The following is a 12167-nucleotide window of genomic DNA, read 5'->3' as shown; positions in this document are numbered from 1 at the left end:
TAAATAATATCTTTTTGTACGTATTGAAAATATATTAAAAATTAATGTGGGACAAATTTTTATTTACATCTTCAACTACTGCCACAAGCAACAAAGAATATATTAAAATAAACTTCTCTAAGAGAAATAAATGTGAAAGGATGATTTTAGAATCCTTTCAGTCATTAACGTATACCTTGGGAAGAAAAATAAATGCATAAACAAAAGTCCTTGGCTAAAATCCCAAAGAGCTTTGGAGTCCGGAGTCCTCCAACAATTGGAGCAATATCAGAAAAATATAGATCTAAGTTATGCCTAATTTCTTCAATAATTTCATTCCCAAAAGGTCTCCTTGAGAGGATATGTGAAGCTATCTGCTATCTTCCTATTAATATTTCTTCTTCAAATCAAAAGCTTAATGAAAATAGAAAAAAGATAATGGATTCTCATAAATTACCTTTGAGCTTAAAAGTTATTTTCAGAATTTCTCAGAGAGAAAGCTGAGAATATTGCAATATCTAATCAAAGGAAATAATACTTAAAAACCCTGTGACTAGTGCTAGCTGCAAGAATTCTAGGATCTTTCCCTTTGAAGAAAAACAAACCTCACCAATGACTATTGCACAGATAATATTTGTACTTTCTTATTAAATACATTGAGTGAGTGACATTTGTTTCTCTTTTATCAGTATCTGATATGAATCTTTAGTTTCTTAATATTCTCTTCATAAAAGTATTTATCACACAATGTTCATGAATTTAGCTTCTATCATATTTTCCAAGGTTTATTAAGATAACCCTTTGAATGACAGTCTTTTATTTTTTTTTCTTAAGCACAGAGGAAGCTAGGTAGATATGTAACAATGCTTCGGAATTGAAATCACTGCTCATACTGCACTACTACCTAGAGGACTGTGTACATATGTGTGTATACATATCTTTTTATTTAGCACAGAGTGTTAATATTATACAAAATACTGAATAAATTACAGCAGTCACAAGAGTCAGTTTATTAAGTATAATCATCGTATCTGTGATTCGAAGAATATAATGGCAGATTAACAACATTCAAAGAAGTCAAAACTGGTGATACTTTTCATCCATCATGTATTAATTCATTTGTCAAACATGATGCTCCTGGGTATATCTGTGATTATTTCAATTTATATGTTGAAATTAAAAATTTATCTCTTTGCTTATTAGTATGTTGTGTAATGTTAGGTTTGGTTTCATTTCTAATTGATAAAAATTTATAAATTATTTAAAATGTTTAAAGAAAAAAGAAATTGATGTATCTGAAAGGTTATGATTATATAAAAATTAGTGTAATGTTAAAAAGTTAATAAACCATAAAGATATAACATGAAATAGTCTTTTGAACAAAATAAAAATGATAATGTGGCAACAACTTCCAATTATGATATTAACGTGGGTAGACTTGGAGCCTTGTAGAAGGTGGAGACAGGTTCAGAATTTGGCCACTCTTAGACTGACTATAGAAAAGATGAATATTGCTTTGTATTTCCCTTTTTTCTATTGGTTTTAATTAGAGAACAATGAAGACAGAGGAAAAGAGAAGGAGAAGGATGAGAAGGAGAAGATGGTTAAGACTTGCTAAGAACACAAGTCAATTACTGCTCTCTGGGAGTTCAGGATGAGCAGAAGGCAGGCTAAGCTGGGGATGTAAGTGCCTAATTAAAGACTAAAGTGCACTGCCTAACGGGGACAAGAGGGTTACAATGAAAATACCACAAATTACACAAATATTTAGAATTGAAACCTCTGAGTACTAAAACAGATTGAAACCATCTATTTCCTGGACTACTAGCGTCTGCGGGGGCCGTTTGAACCATGAATTTATAAAGTAATTTAGAGCCCTAAATTTCTGAAATTGAGGGAAAGATTTGAGATACTTAAAATAATGATAGTAGCTAGCAGTCTGCTGAGAGCAGTAGAATTTTAGGAGCAGCAAGGTAATGTAAATGTGAAATCTACTTTAGTGTGGTAGCACTACTATGATCTTCCTATGTTTTATAGAGAGAATATTTAACTGCCATATATGTATGTATATATGTATATAGTGTGATTCTTTGCTACATAGCAAAATAATATGAAATTACGAAATGGTTAACTCTTTGGGCTCATCAGTAGTTAGAATCTTAGTAATTTTAAGTTTTACCTAAAGAGACAAAAAATAAACAAATGTTTGAGAAATATTTTGAATGGCTATATCAAACTACCTTACCTTATATACAATAAAAGAAAACAGCCAGATATCAAAACAGATATATTCATCTCCCTACTCAATTTCCCATTCCCATATAGTCTTAGTTACTCTAAATAGTTAACAAGCCTAGGAAACTTGGTGCTCTCTGAGTCTTTTTGTTGCAAATCTACTATAAATAATCAATCTGATTATTCTATGGCTTCATCTTTGAAATAAATCTCAGGTTCTCCTGTTTCACAGTTTTCCATTGCTAAAACTCTTATTCTGACTTTTCTCATTTACTTACATTCGATCATTACAAGAAACTGAATTTTTAGCCTTGAGTCATTCATTATTTCAACATATAAACCATTATGATATTAATATTTTTAAAACACTAATGGTACTAACTTAATATATGTTACTCTTCTGCTCTAGGACTACCACATACATTATACAGTATCTTGTAAAAAAGATAAAATAATTTATATTAGAAAGGTGATAGAGATATATGTGCATGTGTGTGCTTGTATGAGTGTGTGCATGGAATCCAATTAGACAATTTGCTAATCATCTAATTTGATCAGAACCACTCAACATATTAGCTATATTCAATGGAGATCTCAAACTAAGCAATTTGAAAAATATCACTGTGAACTTGTACCTATATACCTATATGTTCCATTATACATCCACAGCATGACAGATGGAGGAAGAATTGAAATATTTGGTGAGAAATAGAGATATATAGAGGTAATAGAGATACATAGATAGAGAAAAATACTATAAGGTGAAGTAAAGGAAACTTTTACATTTGCTTGTTTTTATAAAGTAGTCCTTTATCAAAAATTCTCATAAAAAAAGGAAGAACAGAAAGGATATTTTGGTAGGATATAGCAGCTGACTTAGAAATATAGGACCCAGAAAGGCAATGAGAGTTTTGCCCTCAACCACAGATCTTTTCAAAGTCTGTGGAATAACCTACCTATTGAAATAAGTATTCCCATTTCATGGATCATTAATTTCTTTTTCAAATGATTAAAGATATATTATAGAAGAAAGTCTTCCCCAGACCAGGAAATAGGACATTATAAAGTGGCTTTCTCTCTATTAGGTCCCCAAAGGTTTTATCTTGTCTGTTTTTGATCATCTCTAGTGCTCATGTCTACATGGAAGAATATTCTTTCTAATTGTTCTCAATGACAGAAACATTTTTCATTATACTTAAATTTTTATCTTTTTAAAACTTCAGATCATTATTCCTAGTTCTAAGACCTTAGCTAGCTAAAATAAATCTTCCTTCTCCTTTACAGCATACCATTGAAAGTATTTATAGTTATAATATCCACCCATTCGTCATAATTTCTCTTAGCCATACATATTAAATATCCTTAATTTTCTTTATTAGATCATATGCCTCTTTCCTTTTATCATTTTCACCATCCTTTAAACTAATATTTCAATGTGTCTTTATGTCAAAAAAAAAGATGGGAGAGAAAAGAAGAAAATGAGAGAAATAATTGAAATATATATATTTTGTTATAAAAGACACAGCTGTTTTATTGTTATGTCATAACTCATCCACCTAAATTTCAGGTAAAAAGTTTACATGAAGCTGACTTTTGGCCAGGCACGGTGGCTCACACCTGTAATCCTAGCACTCTGGGAGGCCAAGGCAGGAAGATCTCTTGACCCCAGGAGTTTGAGGTTGCTGTGAGCTAGGCTGACACCACCACACTCTAGGCCAGATGACAGAGCAAGACTCTGTCTCAAAAAAAAAAAAAAAAAAGCTGACTTTTGACTTACATTAACATAAAAATAGTCAAATATCACTGGCATTTTATAATCACATGCTAAATATTACCTCTAAACCTTGTTGTATGTTAGGCTTGATTTTCTTTTTAAAACAAAACAGATCTTGTAGATGTTTTAGAATTAAAAAACAACAACAAAAAAACAAACAAAAAACCCAGCAAAGAAACAGTAAGGAAACAACTCTAGCCCAAGTTTCTTAATTAGTCACACACTTTTCTCATTATCCACACCTGAGATCCTCCTGCTCTCTCAATCAGGAAAGCTCTTTCCCTCCGTTTCTGCTTCTTGAGACCTTCCCGAGCTTCTCCTGTATGTAGGCTTTTTGGTTTTCTCAATTAATGTGTTTCAACTTTATTGTGAACATGTCATTTATCACATACTTTTGCATTCGTACCCAAGTGTAAAGCATTTTGTTACTTACAAAAAAAATGCAATGGTGAGAGAATGTTATCTGCTCTTGTTTGTAGTACTTCTATTTCAGTGGTAAATACTTTAATTAAATAATCACACAATTATGTAAGAATTAATTATGATAGATTCTAGGAGGAAAATAAACTCACTCTGTTATTTGCTCTTCTCACGGTCCAGTCCTTTTTACACCCGACGGTTAAAGTAGTCCACACGCTGCTTCCCTGGAAGCTGGGAGGCTTCTTACGAATAGGGATGAGTGCTTCTGTTTCTTATATACCCCTCATGAAGTCACGCACTATTCTCTAGCAGGTGTTAAATTGAGTGCAGGTGTGCTCACTGGGGATTTCTTTCTTTTTTTTTTTTTTAACAGTATCAAAGTAAAGTTTTCAGACCACCTGCATCAGAAATACCTGGGGTACCTGTTAAAATGCAGGGCCCTCTGTGACCTTTTGAATCAAAATTTTTGGTGGAGACTGGGAATTTAAAATTTTCAATTAAGTTCCCAAGTGATTTTCACACACGCAATTATTTTGGGAATCACTGCAGCAGAAGATATGGAGCAAATGTCTAAAGAACAATTTGCTATTAAATAAAATCTTTACATTTAATATAGTTGGTATACAAAGTATGAAAATAACAGACTTTTTTCGTATTTCTTTGTATATATAGTTGAAACTATTTTAAGGGCATATTGTATTATAGATAGTGTGTTTTCCCAAATCCCTCAGCAAGATTTTCTGTCATGTGTCTGTAAAAGAAGAAGAACATATTCCTCTTTGCCCACCTAACACCCTTTCTGTCTTTCTTACTAATAAAGCAATGACTTTTGCTCTGGCTGACAATGTCCCTATGTAAAAAGTACTAAACTCTCCTGGCTGCTTTGCAACTACAATTATCCATATCAGCTGGCTGTGGCCAATAAAGGTTAAGCAGAGGTAACCAAGTAGGTTTGCTAGGAAAATATTTTAAAGCATGACTAGTTGTCATTTCTCCTTGCCTTTTCTTTCTGCTGAGAATATGAGCATGTTGGATAAGGATGAAAATCAGGTGGAGTAGAGGGATTAAGCTACCTGGGATGTTGATAACAACGTGGAATATGCACTAGCTTGTCACTCCAGACTTACTATGTGGAAAATACAAACACCTTTATTATATAAACCACAATGATAGGACTTATGTCCTTGAATATATCCCCAAATGAGATATCCCCAAACAAGACATCTGTGGTAGGCAGAGTAACGGTCTCCCAAAAATGTCCACATCCCAATCCCTAGAATCTGTGAATATGTTTCATTACATGGCAAAGGAGAACTAAGTTTGCAGATGGAATTTGTGGTTGCTAATCATCTGATGAGAGATTACCCTGGATTATCTGAGTGGGCCCAGCGTAATCAGGAGAGTCCTTAAAAGTGGAAGAGGGAGGCAGAAGAGTCAATGTCATATTGATGCAGACTGAGGAAAGACTTGATTGAGCACTGCTGGTTTTAAACATAGAAGAGGGCACTTCTAGAAGCTAGAAATAGCAAGGAAATGGATTCTCCCCTATAGACTGTAGAAGGAATATGGACAAATTGATTTTTAGCTCAGTGAGACTCATTTTGGACCTTTGCCCTCCAAAACTATAAGATTGCTTAAGCCATTAAATTTGTGGAAAACGTTTGACTTGAATTTGACAGCAGCATTTGGAAATAATATAATACCTTCAGTTCAAAAATATAACCTAATGCCTATTTAAATTTTAAGAAATATTAAAGACACTAAATAGCATTTAAAAATTATATGATCTGGGTTAATTTGTATACATACATACAAAAATTAAAAAAAAAAAAACTGCAGAAGAGTCTTTTCATGAAATAGGCCAAGAATCTGTCAGGAATAAAAAATATTCTACTGTAAAATGATTCTTTGCTAGAAGAACACAAACTACTGCTGTATATGTGATAATACTTTCCCTATATAAAGATATAAGCACTATAATTAAAACATTCTGTATCAAATTCATTAGCTCTTATTGACTTGTGTCTCAGTTGCAAACTAGGAGGTAATCTGGAGTTGATCAGTGTAGCCCTAGGTTGCCCTAAATTATCAGGGCCTAATTATATGCTAACACAGAAAAGAGTTAGCCAGAGGTTGTAGTCCTCAGGAGATGCAAGACTGAATTTCTGAAGACCAATCAGTACTTATTAATAGAAACTTTTCTACCTGGCTATTTGTGCACAACCGCAGAAGTTAATTGGTCCTTCCTATTATTGGTACAATTTCTTTCTTTTGTTTTTCCAGAAATATGTAGCTTACTACCAATTTTCTCTTTGTCCAGGATGGCTCTATTTAAACACATGAAGACAATTCATTTACACTCTGCAGACAGATACTGACTTAAAAGTGGAAACAGACTACCTCCCTATAACCAACAGTTATGTTTACCTTTTCTGGAACTTAACTTTCGCTAGATAAAACATTACATTAAACACGCTGAGACAATTTCCTGGTTGCTTCTAACACCTTTGATCCAGGAACTGGACTTCTCATCCAGGGTGAGGTTGATGAATACAAAAGGGCAATGCACAACCGACAACCTACAGGTTAGTGATTGTGGGCCACGTTCAAATGAGCTCTTGATTTGACTGGAATAAAGAAAAAACTTTCAATTTTTAGGCTAGAGAAATTTACCTGTTTTTAGGCTAGAAAGATTTGACTATTCAGTCACATGCCTGTGAATTTATAAATAAGAAACATGAAATGAGCCGGGCATGGTGGCTCACGTCTATAATCCTAGCACTCTGGGAGGCCGAGGTGGGAGGATCGCTAAAGGTCAGGAATTTAAGACCAGCCTGAACAAGAGCGAGACCTCGTCTCTACTAAAAAATAGAAAGAAATTGTCTGGACAACTAAAAATATATAGAAAAAAATTAGCCGGGTATGGTGGCACATTCTTGTAGTCCCAGCTACTTGGGAGGCTGAGGCAGAAGGATTGCTAAGCCCAGGACTTTGAGGTTGCTGTGAGCTAAGCTGCACCAGGGTACTCTAGCCCGGGCAACAGAGCAAGACTCTGTCTCCAAAAAAGAAGAAAGAAAGAAAGAAACATGAAATGAAACAACCTCCGATTCAATTATTAAATATTTTATGAATTATCATCATCTGTGTTGCTTTTTAGTCAGGATTTACCATGACATACATAAGTTATATTACCAGTTTTTTGTTTTACCGCAGATGGATTTTTTTTTTCCTCATAAGCTCCTGCAGTTTTAAAAGTCTCTTAGGCTAAACTCTAAAAAATAGATTTTAAAACCTATCTTTTATTCTCATAACCCAATATAATCCTTTATTCTAGATTTAATTTCAGAAAATGTTTGCTACCATCAAGTGTGATTATTAAAGAATTTAAAAGGTTTTTTTAGTATTATTTATGAGATACAAAACTATTACATGATTTGTATTCATAATTTGGGGTATAGAACAATTTATTATTATTTTACAACCCAATTAAATGGGTTTGGCAAATATCCTTCTCTCCTAGATGTTTTTATTCAGGGTTGGAAGGAACCTCAGAAATCAAGTGGACCAACTCTGTCATTGTAACTTTGAAGAGACCGAATCTCGGAGATTTAAACTGTTCAAGGTTATCATCCAGTCAATGTTACATTCTCATCTGGTTTCACTATAAGAACCTGCAGAGCATCACTCTTTCACAAAGACGGGTCTGCTTTTCTGTTGTCATTGTTACTAATCTATGTTCTAAGAAAAGTGAAATGAAAATCATTTAATTCCCACACAAATAAATACTTTACATAAGGGACCAATTTAGATATATTCACTATGTTTGACTTTACTAAAGGGTCAAATATTTATGTGTGAAAAATTGAAAGATGTTTTTCACATAATAAAATAATTCACCCTAATTAATAAATGAACTAAGTTACCGGTGCACTATCCACACTGCCATAGTTCTTTGAGTAGTAATAGAAAAAGAAAACCGATGGAAAACACCACGTAAACTACTTTTCTTGTTTATTTCAATAACCTGGGCTATCACTAATAATTTGTGTCATATTTCTAAATTTAACATTATCCTCATAAATCAAAAGAAATAAACAGTAAAAAAAACCCAGAACTTTTATTTCCAAATACTGTGGATTTCCTAAATTAAGTACAAAGCATTATAATACTGGATCAGGTACTAAACTATTTTTAGTTTTTTAAGCAAACATGTTTATTCTACTTACTACGTCATGATTTTTTAATAGCTTTACATTCATTAATTTATTTAATCTTCATAACAACCCTGTCAGCTTTGCACAATTACCATCTGTATCTCACAGATAGAAAAATTCTCCTCTTTGCCTAGTAAGTGACAAATTCAAACGCTGGAATTCTATTGCCAAAGTCCACATTCCTCAACAGTGTGCTGAGTGACGTCTATGATATGACTACATTGTTTTCAGCTTAGTCCATTAGAAGGCAAACCCTACGGTAGATCTGAAAAATGATTCAGTAAATCTGAAATCAATTGAAAATATACTATGCATGGTTATATTTAATGCTGAAATAATCAATAGATTAGACTTTACTTTTTATTTGCTAGCATTATTACCACATAATTATAGGTACATGTACATGCACATATATATTTCAAAATGTTCTAAATATAAGATACTTGGTAGAGTTACTAAATTGTTTTTTTACCCAAGATCTACCCAAATATTAGTATAAAATAAAGACATAAAATACAGTAACAGAACTAAAATCAGAATAGAATCCAAAAAAGTTCTGACATACTGCAGAGATCAATGCAATTACAGGAGTAAAAAAATAATCTGGAAAACTTGGGTTGAAAGAAAAATTTGTACAGGAGAACCATTTAACAAAGACATACAGTATGTTCCAAGAAGTTTAGTAAGTAGTTCACTTTTGAATGAAAATTTGAGAAAAAAGTTGTTAGTGTCAAAATAAGCTATATTAGCAGAAATGAGGTATCTGGAATGATAAAGGGGCTGTCTCCTTGCTAGTCCTTAAATAGGGCCTTTGCACTTGCTGTTTTCTCTTCTGCAAATACTTTTTCTCAGGTATCACTTAGTTTACTACTCATGTTGGTCACATCTGTGCTTCAATATCATGTTATATAGTTATCTCTTTACCACCCTACTAAACACACTACTCCCCCTTCATCCTCTATGCCTTGTTTTATTTTTCATTCATGGCACTTATTTATACTGGATACTCATATATTGCTGGTGGGTAATGCCAATTGGTACAGACACTCTGGAAAACAGATTGGCAGCTTATAATTAAACTAGCCATCCTAGTACAATAAGACCCAGAAATTTCATTCTTTGGCACTTATCCCAGAGAAATGAAATTTTATTTTCATTCAAAAACCTTCTCAAAACTTTACCTGCTGTAAAGTATGTTTACAGCATCTTTATCATACCAGGCAAAAACTGGAAACACCAGGTGAATGGTTAAACAAATGGTGGTACATGTATACCATGGAATACTTCTCAGCAATAAAAGGAACAAGCCCTTCAGACACACAATAACTTGGATGAATCTCCAAGGGAATTATGGTGAGTGAAAAAAAATCATATCCCAACAGGTTGAATAATGTGATATTCCATTTATATAACATTTTTGAAATGACAGAATACTATTAATAGAAATGGAGAACAGATTAGCATTTGCTAGGGGTTGGGGATAGGAGATGGGGGTGGTTTCAGAGGAGAACTATGAGGGATTTGGTTGTGGATGTAAAAGGGCAACATGAGGGATCTTTGCAGTGATGGAACCACAGTCATGCACCGCTTAATGACAGGGATACATCTTGAGAAAAGCATCATTAGGCAATTGCATCATCGTGTGGACATCAGAGTGCACTTACCCAAACCTAGATGATGTGGCCTACTGTACACCTAGGCTACATGGTTATAGCTTACCGCTCCTAGACTATAAACCTGCACAGCATGCGACTGTACTCAATCCTGCAGGCAACTGTAACACAGTGGTTAAGTACTTGTGTATCTAAACATATTTAGATGTTTAGATACTTTTTCTATTTAAAAATTACAGCAAAAAATACAGAATCATAATCCTATGGGATAACCATTGTATATGTGATCTGTCCTTGATTGAAATATCATTATGCCCCACATACTGTATTCAGTATCATGATTCTATTGGTAATTATGTGAGCCTACACATGAGATAAAATTGTATAGAAGTATACACACACACATAGATGAGAACACGTAAAATTTGGAAAATCTAAATAAGATTGCTGGATTGTATCAATGTCAGTATCCTGGTTATGATATCACAGCATAGTTCTCAAAATGTTACCATTTGGCAAAATTGTATAGAGAGTACAGGGGATCTCTCATGTGAATCTACTATTATCTCTAGAAATTTCAACCAAAAAAATGAAATACAGCTCATTTAGTCAGTTACTTGACCATGCTCACTTTTAGCCTGAGATGTCTGCATTAAGCATATGAAAATTATGAATTATAAAGTGTTTAAAATACATCATAGTGATTGTATGAGCTGAAACTAATATATAAAAGTGTGATATATTAAAGTTTCTGAGAGACAATTCTGCAAAATGTGATATTTCCTAAATATATAAATCAATGATGCTTCTACATTTAAAAAAAATCTATTTTCTTAAAAGGAAAAAAATATGTATTTTTTTCCTAGAATCTTCTGTAAATTATATTGATTAAGTTCTTTCTGCCCTTGCCCTCACCGTGACAGATCCCATAATCAACAAACTTGAGTACAGAATACTTTTGTACTCAAAATTAGTTACATTTAAATAAATGGTTACAAATTAAACAATGTTTGTAATGGGTTAAAGTTTTCTCTGATATTTCTTGTTAGCTCTTCCTTATTTTGAATTATTATTTTTGTTTCACATAGTTTCCCTTTTTCTGACATGTATGTATGACAAATAGATATAATTTTCTCTGGGCACGTATTTTAGAAATTAGCTATTTTAGTAGAAAGGATGGGAACAACTGAATTTTCAGATTATGCACCATGTAAAATTACATATTACTTAAAAAGAAGTTTAAATGACTTACAGATTAATTCAAAGTAGCCTCTAAATTTGTCTATTTATGAATCACTTTACTGGTCTTGATGTACGTCTCCATTTTATAACAGAGAAATAAGTATTTATAAGGTATAATTTTATCTTTATATGACATCTAATAGAGGCAATTGTTTACTTAAAGAACAGAGAATACACATTAGATATGTCAGGCTATAATTTAAATTTTGATCAGTAAATCCTTTTTTTTTTTCCAGAGTATATATTAACAGAGATTTAGCTGTTTTTTCATGGTTAATCATTTTTCCATCCCTTATTTTGGGTACATATGACAAAAAATATTTAAAATGCAATCATGAAGAAATATATTAATGAATTGCTTTATTCAGTCTTCATAACATCAGACAGTAGTAACGTAATTTATTTTTACAATAGTTTAGCATAATCAGTCACAAGTCACAAGAGTGACTTAGTACCCACATTTGGAGCAAAGTTACCCTTCCTCTCATTATGTAATGAGGTCCAGAGATAGAAACTGGTTTTTTTGTGCATGAATACTGGTGGTAAACTTGGACACATAAAGATAAAGGGCACGACTTCCACTTAATTAGCAATGAACGTAACACCTAATTTAAAAATGTTTTTGTTTTATCATATTTAAATCATGTACATTCAAAAGTCACTTATGTTGAAGAAAGTACAGTTTAGCCA

Source organism: Eulemur rufifrons, chromosome 18 (genome assembly GCF_041146395.1).
Source record: "Eulemur rufifrons isolate Redbay chromosome 18, OSU_ERuf_1, whole genome shotgun sequence".
In the NCBI taxonomy this organism is placed as follows: Eukaryota; Metazoa; Chordata; class Mammalia; order Primates; family Lemuridae; genus Eulemur; species Eulemur rufifrons.
Note: the sequence above shows the minus strand (reverse complement) of the source record.